The 15,603-nt window shown below is 44.3% G+C and overlaps 2 long non-coding RNA genes across 3 annotated transcripts; both read right to left on the bottom strand.

Moving 5' to 3' along the window:
- Positions 1 to 534: 534 nt before the first annotated feature.
- On the bottom strand, positions 535 to 3,083 carry LOC131556272 (uncharacterized). Its single transcript, XR_009274589.1, has 4 exons — positions 3,025 to 3,083; positions 2,275 to 2,350; positions 1,848 to 2,157; positions 535 to 1,507 (listed from the first exon to the last, which is right to left on the bottom strand). It is a non-coding gene; the product is annotated as an uncharacterized LOC131556272 (long non-coding RNA).
- A 5,909-nt stretch (positions 3,084 to 8,992) lies between these two features.
- Positions 8,993 to 15,198, bottom strand: LOC131556162 (uncharacterized). Of its 2 annotated transcripts, XR_009274576.1 has the most exons (7): positions 15,148 to 15,198; positions 14,552 to 14,616; positions 13,867 to 13,930; positions 11,787 to 11,862; positions 11,360 to 11,669; positions 9,596 to 11,018; positions 8,993 to 9,367 (listed from the first exon to the last, which is right to left on the bottom strand). It is a non-coding gene; the product is annotated as an uncharacterized LOC131556162 (long non-coding RNA). The 2 variants fall into 2 exon arrangements; XR_009274575.1 differs by having other exon boundaries at positions 8,993 to 11,018.
- Between the last annotated feature and the right edge of the window lie 405 nt (positions 15,199 to 15,603).

Genomic DNA, 15,603 nt, shown 5'->3' with positions numbered 1-15,603 from the left:
CACAAAAATAAAGCAAAAAGCTAACTACTGGCTAAGAAAAAATTACCTTTTGACAGCAACAACATTCCAACCACACAGGCTTTTTCCCGATGTCATACCTTATAACTACCTCTCTTGGGAATTCTCATCATGTATCCCAAAAGGAATAAATACCTCAGAGCGTCCTAAAGCAAAAAGTAGCACACATGAGCTCCTCACACTCCCAGGAGGCCAGCACAGCGTGCACTGAGTCTGCAACAAATTCTGCTCACTGAGGGTCTGCACACAAAGGTTCAACTGATGAACTGAACTGATTGTAAAGGGAGGTTTTCTAAGCACTGAAGCACAACAAAGAACAAGCAACAACAATTCTTAAAAAAATCTGCAAGTTTTATTTAGCATATATGCGACTGATTTCCACCCTGTGGTTTCTCACTTGGATTCGTCTGTAGGTTCAGGAAGATGACAATGCACACTCTGCCTTCCCTGAGCCCCCCACAGCAGCTGAGCGCTGCTCCGTGTGCTCAGATCATCAGGAGCTGGATTACACGTGCCCGCATGGACTGGAACTGCTCTGCTGCAGATTCAGGAGACGATGGCAGAGAGGGGCTGGCGGGGGCGTCGTCCCAATTCCATTTCTGTGTGACAAGAAGCGGTTTCTTCCCAACAGCTGCGACAATCCCCAGCTCGCTTCCGTGGTGAGTACCGATGGCACGCAAATGGCAGCCCGAGGAAATCGTCTTCTGGGCTCTAAGTGGTTGGGACAGGGTCTGATTTTCTGTTTTGTACTTGTATGATGATCAGTACAACAGGGCTCTGATGGATGACATGGCAACACAGAATTAAAAACCCCTCGATAGGATTACATCGACTTCTAGGAAAAGACAAAAGCTTAGGACCCTTCTGAAATCTACTTTTAATCCAAAGCACGGGGATTGTCAGCATGCTGCACCTTCCAGCTTTTCAAAGCAGCTTACCTCTGAAGACCAGGAAACATTGATTTCTACAGAAACAATGGGCAACCCCCAGGCTAACCTCAGCACCACGGTTTAATAGGGGACCTGCCAGCGTGCCAGTCCAGCTTCAAGTGTGCTTTACTTCAGTCTAACATCCCCACAAAATTCTTCTCACATCTTCCAACCCTGAAATCTTATCTTCCCCTAAAGCTTCTCTCCATTAGCAATTTCCAAGTAACATGCTATTTTTACAACATTCAAAAACGTCACGCTGGACTGTGCTACAGAGTAATCTGCAAATATAAGCTTAGCAAAGTTTGAATTGACTTGTCCAGAGAAAAAACCTACAAGTGAACACCTACACCTGCCTACAAAGAGCTAACAAGCCCCTGGCAGCTGCCAGCATCAAAGCACAGCGGATGTTTCTAATACAGGGTAAGGATAACAAGATCACCTTCTGTTCTCTCCAGCTTCTTTTCCCTGCAGTCCTATTTTGCTTCTTATGATGTTTTTAGTCTCTGCATCTTCTTGGACAGCACCGAGCCCGACGACAAGGAGACGAGAGTCTTTCCCTGCCGGACGGAGAGAACCAGGAAAACAGTTAAAATAAGAACAGGGCAGTTTGAAATTCATACTTGCAACGAGAAGCAGCGCCTAACCAACAGAACAAAGGTAAACAAAGCATGATACCTCCCTGGGGACAGAAGACTTATAAACTCTCCAGGATTTACAATTCTAGCGACCAACCCCTTCAGGACAGCAGCCAAGTGTCCCATGGGGTGGTGCTGCACCAAAGAACCATCTGAGAGGTTCCAAAGAGTGAAATGCACAATATTTTGCAAAGACAAAAAATCTTGCAAAATAACAAAAATACAATAGATGTAAACTACAGGGGAAGAGTACAAGTGTTACCTTTGGGAGCTGGAACCATCCAGGTGAGCACCTGATAACTGGATCCTCACCAGAGTTTGAACCCTTCAGGACACAGAAGGGTTTTCCCCAGGAATTTCACAGACTGAGTTTGGACAGAAGCGCGCTCGCCGGATCCTCAGAAACGTCGCCCATTCTCCAGGTGTCTGGAGAGAACTGCAAATGGCTCTCACGTAGTTTGAGCTAGTTCTGTAAGGTCTCAGGGGGAATTTCACCAGATGCAACCAAATTGGGCAACTCCCAGTGGGACAGAAGGAACCCAAAGCTTGGGTAAGCAGAGCTGCAGCAAATACTGAGGAAACAAACAAAACAGCATCAAAAATAATAAACCATCCTTCTTTTTTCTCTTGCTTTTGTTTTTTTCTTATTCAAATCAGCACAGCAATTAAAGAGAAGGTGAAAAACTCACCATTACTGAACATTTCATCATCTGTAAGCTGAGCATCCTTAGCATAGAGGACTCCAAAGTTAAAATTCACCGATCCCTGGGAAATAAAACCAAATATCGTATGATAAACAGTCAAACAGCAGACATAAAAATTTGTTTCCTCTAAGGACTTTCAGGTACGTATGTATCTTTGCATTACACATGAGAACATACACTTTATACCATTACCTAATACATAATAATTTACCTTTAAATTTCGATAGTATAGCATGAATTTTTTACTTAAATTGGTGATCTATGATTATTCAGTTGGTGCCTAAAGGTATTTCTGCTGTCACGTTCAAAAAAACATGAATTTTTTTTTTACTGTAATGAGCAATTGATTTCAAAGTCATCACAAGCCCACCAAAACACAAAGCTGGGTTCACTGGACGGCTCTGTGAGCTAGAAGTAGTTAGGCTTCTACTTCCCTCTTGTTCTTCCAGAACCAATAAATCCTGTCAACAAAACCAGGATCTTTAGCCCACTGCTGTGAAAGATTCTACAAGGATGATGCTTTGATTTGTGTTTAGAAGTTTTGATTTGAAATGGCCAGGTCAAGTAGTATTACATTACTATTATTATTATGTCTATTATTAATTTTACTAGTACTACTACTATTATTATCACCTGCTACTGGAAGAAACAAACCAGTAGTACCTATACTTAATTACTTTTATTACCAGAAAATAATAAAGAAAAAGAACCAAACCAAAACAAGTCACTTCCTACCTTTTATATCAAGGGATGAAAACTTTCTCTTGGGCTCTTCTCCAATTTATCAAGACTCACAGCACTGAAAGGCAAACAAAACAGTGCTTTATAGAAGGGCAAGTGCACGTTTCAAGGCGGAGCCACCAACTGATTGCAGTGACACCAGTTACAACATGAATCATTCCCAGAGCCTCTGTTAAATGGAATGTTCAGTGGAACTGCCATATCTTTCCCAAAACACTAACTTCCAACACTTCCTAAACGTATTTGGTATTTTAAAACAATAGAAGTTAGTGAGACTCTGTGTGGAGGTCAGGTTTAAATTTATTTCCTTCTAAAGCACAGAGCTCTGTTCCATCACCCTTCCCTTCGGCTCTACGCTGCATCATGGTGAGCATTTGAGGAGGGCTCTAGAACCAATTCTATTTCTCTCTTTTTCTAGCTCTCTCTATTCTTAAATAATTCGAGACAAGTCCAATGAAAAATGACAAGTTCAGCATCAAAGTCACACTTTTTCCCTTTGTCTGCTCAAGAACTGGCTCTAAATCCACTTATTGCTGCCTTCAACGATTAAGACTTGCAAAACCATTTTTACATGTTTTACAGCTTTATCATAAAACCCACAGAACGCAAGCTCTCAATTACAGGAAAAGGGAATTCACAGGCAAATATCTAAAGGGATCACTTACTTGGAAATACATACCTTGACAGAGATCGCACTGAGAACGTTTCTGTGGGACTCTAAGGGAGACATATTTTCTGAGTACCCTGGAAACAAGAAAAGCTAGGATATATTACAGGACATCCCCACTTTTTCTACATATTCAAATAGGATTTTAAATAAAAACTACTCAGTTCAAAAAAAAAAAAGGAAGAAAACCACGGTGATTTTACTCAGCTATATTTACTCCTGATTTAGAGAAAAAAAAAAGTCACGGGTGCTGCAAAGAAAAAAAAAGTGAACCATAAACGCCTACAGTAGAATTTTAAAACAAGTGCTTGGATAAGAGAATCTTATGGAACGGGAAGTAGAGAAAAAGTGAAACCACTATCAGACCTGCCTATTTTCTCACCATTGTACAAGAAAATCCTAAAAGCAGTGTAAAGTCACTGCCTAAAACCGGTCATGGGATGTAACCAAGAACAATTTAGGCATTTGCTAATCTAGACAGAAACCTTTTCTGGACGCAAGTGTCAAATCACAAGTTTCGTCTTTCAGAAGCTCGACAATGCTGGAAAGCATTTTCCCTGGGGCTCGGGAGGGCAGGGGCGGAAACGGGGGTGAGTTTGCAGCTCGCACCTGTGCCATCCGAGGGGTACAGCCCGCCGGCTCCCCGCGCTGGGCATTCTCCCGGCCATCTCGGGCTTCGCCGCTCAGCGCCGCTCCGTCCGTTTCCACGGCGGAAAGAGCCACGAGCACTAACGCGGGCAGCAGCCCCGTCACGCCGCCGATATCGCAGCGCTCCCTGCTCGCAACGCCCGACACGCGGCGGAGCCGCCTCCGCCCGCAGCACCGGCAGCAGCCCGAGGGAGACGGCTGCGGCTCGGGGGCTCCTCCGGCGCCTCCGCCAGCCCGAGGGCGGCCGCCCCACCGGGACCGCGGGAGCGCCCGGCGCCGCTCGCCCGGGGCGGCTCCTGCACCTCCCGGCCCGCGGCAGCAAAGCACCGCCTCGCCCTCCGCCATCGGCGGGCGGCAGCGCCCCCGGCACCGCTGAGTGAGGCCGACGAACCGGGCGGACGCTCCTTCCGCGCTCCTCAGCTCCACGCGGGCGCCCACACGGAGGCTTCGCCCCTCCAGCGTCGCCGTCCCGCGCGGGAGAGGCGCCGCCAGCTGCCCGCGCACAGCCCCGCGCGGCCGCCTGGCACGCCAGCCACTCATGGGCCGCGTCAGCCGTTGCGTCACACGCCGCGCCGGCAGCACGGCCTGCCGGGAGTTGTAGTCTCGGGCTCACAGCCACGGCTCCGTCCCCCGCCACCGGGAGCTGCAGTCCCTCCCGGGCATCAAACGGCTCCTTCGCCCCAGGGCGGGGAAGGACCCGAGGCAGCACCGCTCCTCCCGAATGCCCTCTCTTTTTCCCTCCAACTCTTTTTTCTTTTTTCACTCTGGTTTTCAACCCTTCCCTTCCCTCTTGCTCTCCTGCTTCCTTTCCTTTCCTTTCCCTTTTCCTTTCTTGTATTTCTGATCTTGGTTTATCTTTCTAGCTTTAGAATAAAACAGCAGCAGTAGAAACTGTCAGGATACCTGGGAGTAAAAAAAAAAAAAAACTCCAAAACGAAAATGATTTAAAGAAAACGATTTATTCCCTGGGAGCCTGAAATTTTCTACTGCTGCACGTGACATAGAGCTTTTAATCCCTTCTTATAGATAGTTGATATTTGATACTTACTTTATACAGCGCCCCCTGCCGTGTGCACCGGCGCACTGCAGGCAGAGCGCTGCGGCGGCGTTCGGTTCTGTTTAATGAAACTCGGCTGAATTCGGCTTGGTTCGGCTCTTGGTCTAAACTCGTTTCGGTTCGGCTCTTCGGCCGAACTCGGCACGATTGGGCTAAACTCGGTCATATTCGGCACATTGTCTAAATGCGCCCAGTGTCGGCTACACTCGGCTATCATCGGCTCTTGGTGTAAACTCGGCTCTTTTCGGCCACACTCGGCTCTTCGGTTCAAGTCGGCTGTTTTCGGCTCCACTGGGCTCCTCGGGGAAACTCGGCTCTTTTCGGCCACACTCGACTCTTCGGCTCTTCGGAACTATTCGGCCCGGCTCGGCTCCCTCAGGGCGGGAAAGCGGCCGTGACAGGACCCCGGCACAGCGAGGCGTTTAACCCACATGCCTGTCACAAACCCGCCAAAATACGCTCGCCCGCGGCGCCGCTGAGACCACAGCGCCTTTCGGGTACATCTAAAACGCCACAAAAAATCCCACTGGGGCCGCGCCGGCTTCGGTCTTACACGCAGGCAGCCCTGAAGACGGACTGCGGCCTTCAATTTACGCGCCATTTCTGCCCCCATCTCGAGAAGGTCAGCCAAAAGTCCGCGACACCCGCGACTCGCCACTCCCAAGGTGGCGGCCCCTCGCTGCAGGGCTGCAGTACCGCGCTCTGCCCACAAGGCGGCAGCACTGCCGCCCGCCCCAGCCGGGGGCGCAGCGCGCCTCGGGGCTGCGGGCAGCGAAGGCGGCAAAAAACAACAGGGGCGACCCCCGACGAAAACTGCTCTGAAATAAATGCCCCAAAACAACCGGGAAGAGGGACAAAAAACCGTCTGCCTCTAATCTAATAGGATAAAAGACAAAACAAAACAAAACACAAAAAAAACAAACAAAAAAAAAAAAAAAACCAAAACCAAACCAATTTCTTTTAAGAAATATTTAAATATTTTTAAAAATATTTTTTCATATTAATAGTCACATTTCTATTTACAATGTATATTGATATACACTGTCCATTTATACATTTCTTTTTATAAATACATTTCTATTCCATATTGCATATATCCCTACAACTTAAATTTATTTGTATATTTTTATAAATATTTTTACATAATAAGTATATATTTCTTTTACGATTTTTACTTCTGTAACACTTGGATTATTCAAAATAAAACCCCTGCCTCTACCCACATTAAAGCCAAAAAGAACCTCAGTCTTCTCAACTGTATTTAAATATTTTTTTAAATTCTATTTCTCAGGTTCATATTCACTTTTACATTTAAAACGTATACTTATGTATACTGTTATTTGAATTCTTCATTACATCTCTTCCTATTATTTGTATTTATTTATATTTTGTGTTTATATATATATTTATATCTTGATTGTATATCTCAATATTTAGAAATATATAACAATAATATCTACATTCATATTATTTAAAATAAAAACCCTGCCTCTAACCAAGAAGAATAAAAAAAACCCCAACCCTTTCTTTTAAACAATATTTAAATAGATTTTATCCTCATGTTCAATTTTTATATTCATATTTGTATTTATAATGTATATTAATGTATATTGCTTACTTATACATTTATCTTTACCAATGTCAATCTATAAGTAAGTTTATATTCTATATTACATCCGATGCGAGTAGGTATTTATATTTTTTATATATTTTTATTCATATTTTTTATATTGATTAAATATTTCTGCTTCAAGATTTTTACTTCTGGAACACTTATAATATTCAAACTAAAAACCCTGCCTCTACTTAAATGAAAGCCAAAACATTCCCTTCCTCTTAAACTATATTTACATATTTTCATATTTATATTCCCATTTATAATCTATATTGCCACATAATGTTATTTATATTCTATACTACACCTCTTCATATTACTTACATATATTTATATTTAAATTTATAGTCATAGTTTAGCAATTTCTCTTTAGATATTTATTATATATTTCTATCTTAAGATCCACATTTCTATATTACTTATATTATTTAAAATAAAACTCCTGCCTTTAACCAAATAAAAACCAAGGACAGCCCTTTATTTAAACCAGATTTAAAATGCAGGAAGCAAATTTATTTTTCAAAATTATAATGATATTTATATGGATATTTTTATTTATTTTATTCATAGATATTATATATATTAGAGAGAATACCTTCTAATATAATCATAGATATATAGTTTCTGTATTATATATTTTTTACTTATATTTATTTAAATTAAATATGTATATTTGTATTTCTATATATATTTGTATATCTGAATTTATATTTCATTTCTATCATTTATTTAAAAACCCCAGCCTATAACCTAATAAAACCCCCCAATTTAACTCTATTTAAATATTTTTATATTTACAATCTATATTTATATATCTTTGTGTGTATATATATATATATATAAAATAGATTATCATTTACCGATGTGATAATATGTTCCAATTATATCCCATGTATTATAGTTTTATGTATGTATCTGTTATCTGTATTTATGTTTACCACTCTAATTTTAGATTTATTTTTAAATGTATATTTATTTCTATTTTCATCCCTATATTAAACCATAGAGGTTCACTAACCCGACGCACCGGAGCCACAGCGATACCGTACCTTTGTCAGCGCCAGCACGCAGCACACGCCCGTCCCGTCGCAGCACATCAAACCAAACCTGTTTCTATCACGAACGGAACAAACATCCCACTACGTCACTGAACCCTAATAAAAACTCAAATAAACCTAACTGTAAATCAATTTTAAATCCCACTATAAAGTAGCCCAAAACCTCCGCACATGCTCATCATAAACTTCCTCCTAAACCAGTATCTCAAAAACCCCAAAAAAACTCAAATACACCTTGAAAATGACACAACTGCTAATAAAAACAAACACCCATTAAAAATTAAATCAAACCAACTCACTAGACTCAAAACTGTACAACTGACCCTGAACATTACTAAAAAGAGTCCCCAAAGCTCTACCTTTATGCTAATGCACAAATAACAACCTATAATCTATACAAGTTATTTGAAAAAATGAAAAAAAAATAATTAAAACCATGAAAATAAAAAACCTAAACTATTAAAATACTAAAAAATATCACTACCTAAATTAAAAAACGTATTGCCTATAAAAACCAACCATATAAATGCCCCTGTCCCAAAAAATAAAAACAAAAAAAACTATCGAACCAGAAAGAAATCACAACTTAGGAACACCAAAACCATAGCGTTCAAGAAGTCACACCACATCCCTTATCATACACCAACTACAAACAACAGAAAACAATACAATGAATTCTTAAAAACCACCTTACAACCACTACATTGGAAAACATTTCAAAAATTAAAAACTGCATCTAACAAAAGCCATCTAATAAATTCACACCCAAAACTCCAGCAGCCCAGCTGGCCCTACCAAAGCTCTATGTTTATACATACAGTAAACAAAACCAAAATCCCGGTAATACCCTTCAGAAATCTATGAAAGAATCCTATTGAAATTAATCCTGCCTCAAATACAAACCAACCCAGCCAGAAAGTCAGCTTCACTCAGAAAACAATTTACACAGAGTTAATAATACCAAGAAATAAAACAACACACCATATACCACCAATGAATATCATAGCGAAGTAAAAAACAAACACTACATTTTTTCCTTTTTGTTTTTTAAACTAACTTCTTTTATTAGCTAGAACAAAAGCTTTTGCCAGGACTGTAACAACAACAACTTTTTTTTCTTCTCCTTGTGAAATGTCCCTTCCCACTCCCAAATTCCTTTCAACTCCTGAGTTTAGATCCAAGCAAAAAAGCAAAATTCGTGCACTCGTGCGTCCGATGCTCCTGTCAGGTTCTCTCTTTCCCTCCACATCTTCTCACACTTTCAGTCCTCACGCTGTCCCGCCGTGATGAGTCTGACAGAAGAATTGGCACAAGTTGACAGAGCATTTCCCTCCCTCCCTGCTTCTGCTTTCCTCAGCGCGTTTCAATCCATCCCAGGCCTGCAACGATGCACGCTCACCCCAAAGCTCACAGCAAGCACGCAGCAGCTCAGGCTCGCTCGGCTCTGGGGCTCTGTGCCTTGGATAGCCGAGGAAACTTCTGATGTGCCTCCGTTCCAATAAACTGGAATGCAAACTCACCCCCATCTCAGAGCCTCAGTGACCTCGGCCAGCGCCTTCCTCACTTCCCTGGGCCACAATGACTTGCAGGCACAAGGATGCAACGCAGCTTTTTGTCTTTTCTCTTGAGTGCCAACGGGTCAAATATGTAGGCTTTGACATCACTAATTACCCTCTCTTTGAACTCTCCCAAGGACACTTCTAAAGAAAAGACAGAAGACTGCTGGTACATCCACGTGGGATCAGGAGCAAAGCAGCGAGGATCCGAGGCCAGGGGAGCGGCCGGGCAGTGCCACGTCCCTGCCACCCTGTGACGAGGCACACGGCCGCAGAGCCCCAGAGCCCGCAGGCCCTGCAGCTGCCACACGGATGGACCTGGTTCCCTCCCCGGGTGCCCAGGGGGAAACCTGAGGGCAGGCGTCCTCCCCGAGGGTGCACCCGGAGCCCCGGGCAGGGACGGAGTCGCCGGCTGCTCTCTGGGGACGAGACCCTCCCTGCAGGCGACGCTGCCTCGTCCTCTCCCTCCCCGTGGGACAGGGACCTCCAGGCTCTGCGACCAGCCTCCTTCCGTCAGCGTCCCGGTGCTGTGTCACAGCCACAGGGGTCAATTCGTGGTGAGTACCGATGGCACGCAAATGGCAGCCCGAGGAAATCGTCTTCTGGGCTCTAAGTGGTTGGGACAGGGTCTGATTTTCTGTTTTGTATCTGTATGATGATTAGTACAACAGGGCTCTGATGGATGACGTGGCAACACAGAATTAAAAACCCCTCGATAGGATTACATCGACTTCTAGGAAAAGACAAAAGCTTAGGACCCTTCTGAAATCTACTTTTAATCCAAAGCACGGGGATTGTCAGCATGCTGCACCTTCCAGCTTTCCAAAGCAGCTTGCCTCTGAAGACCAGGAAACATTGATTTCTACAGAAACAATGGGCAACCCCCAGGCTAACCTCAGCACTACTGTTTAATAGGGGACCTGCCAGCGTGCCAGTCCAGCTTCAAGTGTGCTTTACTTCAGTCTAACATCCCCACAAAATTCTTCTCACATCTTCCAACCCTGAAATCTTATCTTCCCCTAAAGCTTCTCTCCATTAGCAATTTCCAAGTAACATGCTATTTTTACAACATTCAAAAACGTCACGCTGGACTGTGCTACAGAGTAATCTGCAAATATAAGCTTAGCAAAGTTTGAATTGACTTGTCCAGAGAAAAAACCTACAAGTGAACACCTACACCTGCCTACAAAGAGCTAACAAGCCCCTGGCAGCTGCCAGCATCAAAGCACAGCGGATGTTTCTAATACAGGGTAAGGATAACAATATCGCCTTCTGTTCTCTCCAGCTTCTTTTCCCTGCAGTCGTATTTTGCTTCTTATCATTTTTTTAGTCTCTGCATCTTCTTGGACAGCACCGAGCCCGACGACAAGGAGACGAGAGTCTTTCCCTGCCGGACGGAGAGAACCAGGAAAACAGTTAAAATAAGAACAGGGCAGTTTGAAATTCATACTTGCAACGAGAAGCAGCGCCTAACCAACAGAACAAAAGTAAACAAAGCATGATACCTCCCTGGGGACAGAAGACTCATGAACTCTCCAGGATTTACAATTCTAGCGACCAACCCCTTCAGGACAGCAGCCAAGTGTCCCATGGGGTGGTGCTGCACCAAAGAACCATCTGAGAGGTTCCAAAGAGTGAAATGCACAATATTTTGCAAAGACAAAAAAATCTTGCAAAATAGCAAAAATACAATAGATGTAAACTACAGGGCAAGAGTACAAGTGTTACCTTTGGGAGCTGGAACCATCCAGGTGAGCACCTGATAACTGGATCCTCACCAGAGTTTGAACCCTTCAGGACACAGAAGGCTTTTCCCCAGGAATTTCACAGACTGAGTTTTGATAGAAGCACGCTCGCCGGATCCTCAGAAACGTCGCCCATTCTCCAGGTGTCTGGAGAGAACTGCAAATGGCTCTCACGTAGTTTGAGCTAGTTCTGTAAGGTCTCAGGGGGAATTTCACCAGATGCAACCAAATTGGGCAACTCCCAGTGGGACAGAAGGAACCCAAAGCTTGGGTAAGCAGAGCTGCAGCAAATACTGAGGAAACAAACAAAACAGCATCAAAAATAATAAACCATCCTTCTTTTTTCTCTTGCTTTTGTTTTTTTCTTATTCAGATCAGCACAGCAATTAAAGAGAAGGTGAAAAACTCACCATTACTGAACATTTCATCATCTGTAAGCTGAGCATCCTTAGCATAGAGGACTCCAAAGTTAAAATTCACCGATCCCTGGGAAATAAAACCAAATATCGTACGATAAACAGTCAAACAGCAGACATAAAAATTTGTTTCCTCTAAGGACTTTCAGGTACGTATGTATCTTTGCATTACACATGAGAACATACACTTTATACCATCACCTAATACATAATAATTTACCTTTAAATTTTGATAGTATAGCATGAATTTTTTACTTAAATTGGTGATCTATTATTATTCAGTTGGTGCCTGTTATGGTTTGGGCCTGGCAAAGCCAGAGCCCCCATGAGTACACCTTCTCCCCGGTGTCTGCTGTGAGATGTGACCAGGAATAAGCAAAAGCAGGCTCCAAACTTAAACATAAAGAAAATTTTATTAACTAAGCTACACACAAACAATTACTAAACTACACACAAAAGAGGAAAGAAAGAGGAAAAAAAAACACGAGGAAAATGAAAACCTCACAAAAAACACTCTCCCCCTCCTTTCCCCCCTAAATTCCCAATACAATACATCCTCCAAAATCACCAATTCTAGGTCCAACACCACCCTTTAGATTGCTCAAACTTTCAACTCCTCAAGAGGAGAGGGAGTCCTTCCATGTGTCATGGTGGCCTCTTTCGTCCTTGTTCTGGTGCTCTCACCACCGAACAGGGATCAGGGCTGCTTCCAGGGTTGTCTTTTTTTTAAGGATGCTTTGTCCAGTTCCAGAAAAACACAGTATCTCACCTTCTCACCTTTGGGACATCCGTCCCCCCCATATTTTATATACCCCCTGAGGCCAAGGGGTACCCACACTGAATCTTCTCTGGCACTGGGACATTTCTCCCCCTGGACTCAGTCTCTGTATCTCACAGAAACATGGCTCTGTCCATGGCTACACAAAAGAGTCCAGCATAAAATGCCACTCCATCTTCTCCCTTCTTTCAACATCTCTCACTCTCTCTCTCTCTGGTCCAGGCCTTCATCACTCACTCATTTCCTTCGTCCTCCTCCACTGTTATCACACGTCTAGGAAGGGTTAATGTTCTGTAGGGTTTTCATTGTCCAAAAGGGGTTAAAAACTCCTCCAGGCGGCTGGACTCCTGGCTGCCCCCCCCCCATCTCCTCAGCTGGGCTGCCTGCTGCCAGCACATATTTACTGAATTTCAAGGTAACGACACAGGCTGCACTCTCTCTCTCTCTGTCTCCGGGGGGGGGGGGGGGGGGGGGAAGGCTGTCCGATGTCTCTTGGGGCTCTTCCTCCACCCTTCCATCTTCCAGGGCCTCCTCACTCCCATCTCTGTCCAGGCCCAGGCCTACCGCATGGCTGCCCCTCCCCCACCCAGCGGCAGCAGCTGGACGGGGGAGAGCTCCAACCTCGGGGGAGAGCTCCAACCTCGGTCCCTCGAAGTCCCAAGAGAGCCTCCCAGGGCCGAAGCTCTGCTTTTAACCCCTGGGTGTTCTTGGAGGTGTGTCCTAAAACCCACTGGCTACCACAGGTGCCAATATCAAAATCTAAGCACCCATTGGTTTGACCACAACATCCCAGAATTCCCCCTTCTTTCTGGTCAAACCACCACAGTGACTAAAGGTATTTCTGCTGTCACGTTCAAAAAAACATGAATTTTTTTTTTACTGTAATGAGCAATTGATTTCAAAGTCATCACAAGCCCACCAAAACACAAAGCTGGGTTCACTGGACGGCTCTGTGAGCTAGAAGTAGTTAGGCTTCTACTTCCCTCTTGTTCTTCCAGAACCAATAAATCCTGTCAACAAAACCAGGATCTTTAGCCCGCTGCTGTGAAAGATTCTACAAGGATGATGGTTTGATTTGTGTTTAGAAGTTTTGATTTGAAATGGCCAGGTCAATGGATAAAGACAGTTTAAGCAGTATTACATTACTATTATGTCTATTATTATTTTTACTAGTACTACTACTATTATTATCACCTGCTACTGGAAGAAACAAACCAGTAGTACCTATACGTAATTACTTTTATTTCCAGAAAATAATAAAGAAAAAGAACCAAGCCAAAAAAAATCACTTCCTACCTTTTATATCAAGGGATGAAAACTTTCTCTTGGGCTCTTCTCCAATTAATCAAGACTCATAGCACTGAAAGGCAAACAAAACAGTGCTTTATAGAAGGGCAAGTGCACGTTTCAAGGCTGAGCCACCAACTGATTGCAGTGACACCAGTTACAACATGAATCATTCCCAGAGCCTCTGTTCAATGGAATGTTCTGTGGAACTGCCATTTCTTTCCCAAAATACTAACTTCCAACACTTCCTAAACGTATTTGGTATTTTCAAACCACAGAAGTTAGTGAGACTCTGTGTGGAGGTCAGGTTTAAATTTATTTCCTTCTAAAGCACAGAGCTCTGTTCCATCACCCTTCCCTTCGGCTCTACGCTGCATCATGGTGAGCTTTTGAGGAGGGCTCAATAACCAATTCTATTTCTCTCTTTTTCTAGCTCTCTCTATTCTTAAATAATTCCAGACAAGTCCAATGAAAAATGACAAGATCAGCATCAAAGTCACACTTTTTCCCTTTGTCTGCTCAACAACAGGCTCTAAATCCACTTATTGCTGCCTTCAACGGTTAAGACTTGCAAAACCATTTTTACATGTTTTACAGCTTTATCATAAAACCCACAGAACGCAAGCTCTCAATTACAGGAAAAGGGAATTCACAGGCAAATATCTAAAGGGATCACTTACTTGGAAATACATACCTTGATAGAGATCGCACTGAGAACGTTTCTGTGGGACTCTAAGGGAGACATATTTTCTGAGTACCCTGGAAACAAGAAAAGCTAGGATATATTACAGGACATCCCCACTTTTTCTACATATTCAAATAGGATTTTAAATAAAAACTACTCAGTTCAAAAAAAAAAAAGGAAGAAAACCACGGTGATTTTACTCAGCTATATTTACTCCTGATTTAGAGAAAAAAAAAAGTCACGGGTGCTGCAAAGAAAAAAAAAGTGAACCATAAACGCCGACAGTAGAATTTTAAAACAAGTGCTTGGATAAGAGAATCTTATGGAACGTGAAGCAGAAAAAAGTGAAACCACTATCAGACCTGCCTCTTTTCTCACCATTGTACAAGAAAATCCTAAAAGCAGTATAAAGTCACTGCCTAAAACCGTTCATGGGATGTAACCAAGAACAATTTAGGCATTTGCTAATCTAGACAGAAACCTTTTCTGGACGCAAGTGTCAAATCACAAGTTTTGTCTTTCAGAAGCTCGACAATGCTGGAAAGCATTTTCCCTGGGGCTCGGGAGGGCAGGGGCGGAAGCGGGGATGAGTTTGCAGCACGCACCTGGGCCATCCGAAGGGTACAGCCCGCCGGCTCCCCGCGCTGGGCATTCTCCCGGCCATCTCGGGCTTTACCGCTCAGCGCCGCTCCGTCCGTTTCCACGGCGGAAAGAGCCACGAGCACTAACGCGGGCAGCAGCCCCGTCACGCCGCCGATGTCGCAGCGCTCCCTGCTCGCAACGCCCGACACGCGGCGGAGCCGCCTCCGCCCGCAGCACCGGCAGCAGCCCGAGGGAGACGGCTGCGGCTCGGGGGCTCCTCCGGCGCCTCCGCCAGCCCGAGGGCGGCCGCCCCACCGGGACCGCGGGAGCGCCCGGCGCCGCTCGCCCGCGGCGGCTCCCGCAGCTCCCGGCCCGCGGCAGCAAAGCACCGCCTCGCCCTCCGCCATCGGCGGGCGGCAGCGCCCCCGCCCCCGGCACCGCTGAGTGAGGCCGACGAACCGGGCGGACGCTCCTTCCGC

This window comes from Ammospiza caudacuta, chromosome 3 (assembly GCF_027887145.1).
Source record: "Ammospiza caudacuta isolate bAmmCau1 chromosome 3, bAmmCau1.pri, whole genome shotgun sequence".
Classification (NCBI taxonomy): domain Eukaryota; kingdom Metazoa; phylum Chordata; class Aves; order Passeriformes; family Passerellidae; genus Ammospiza; species Ammospiza caudacuta.
Note: the sequence above shows the minus strand (reverse complement) of the source record. Positions and strands in the feature narration are given on the sequence as shown.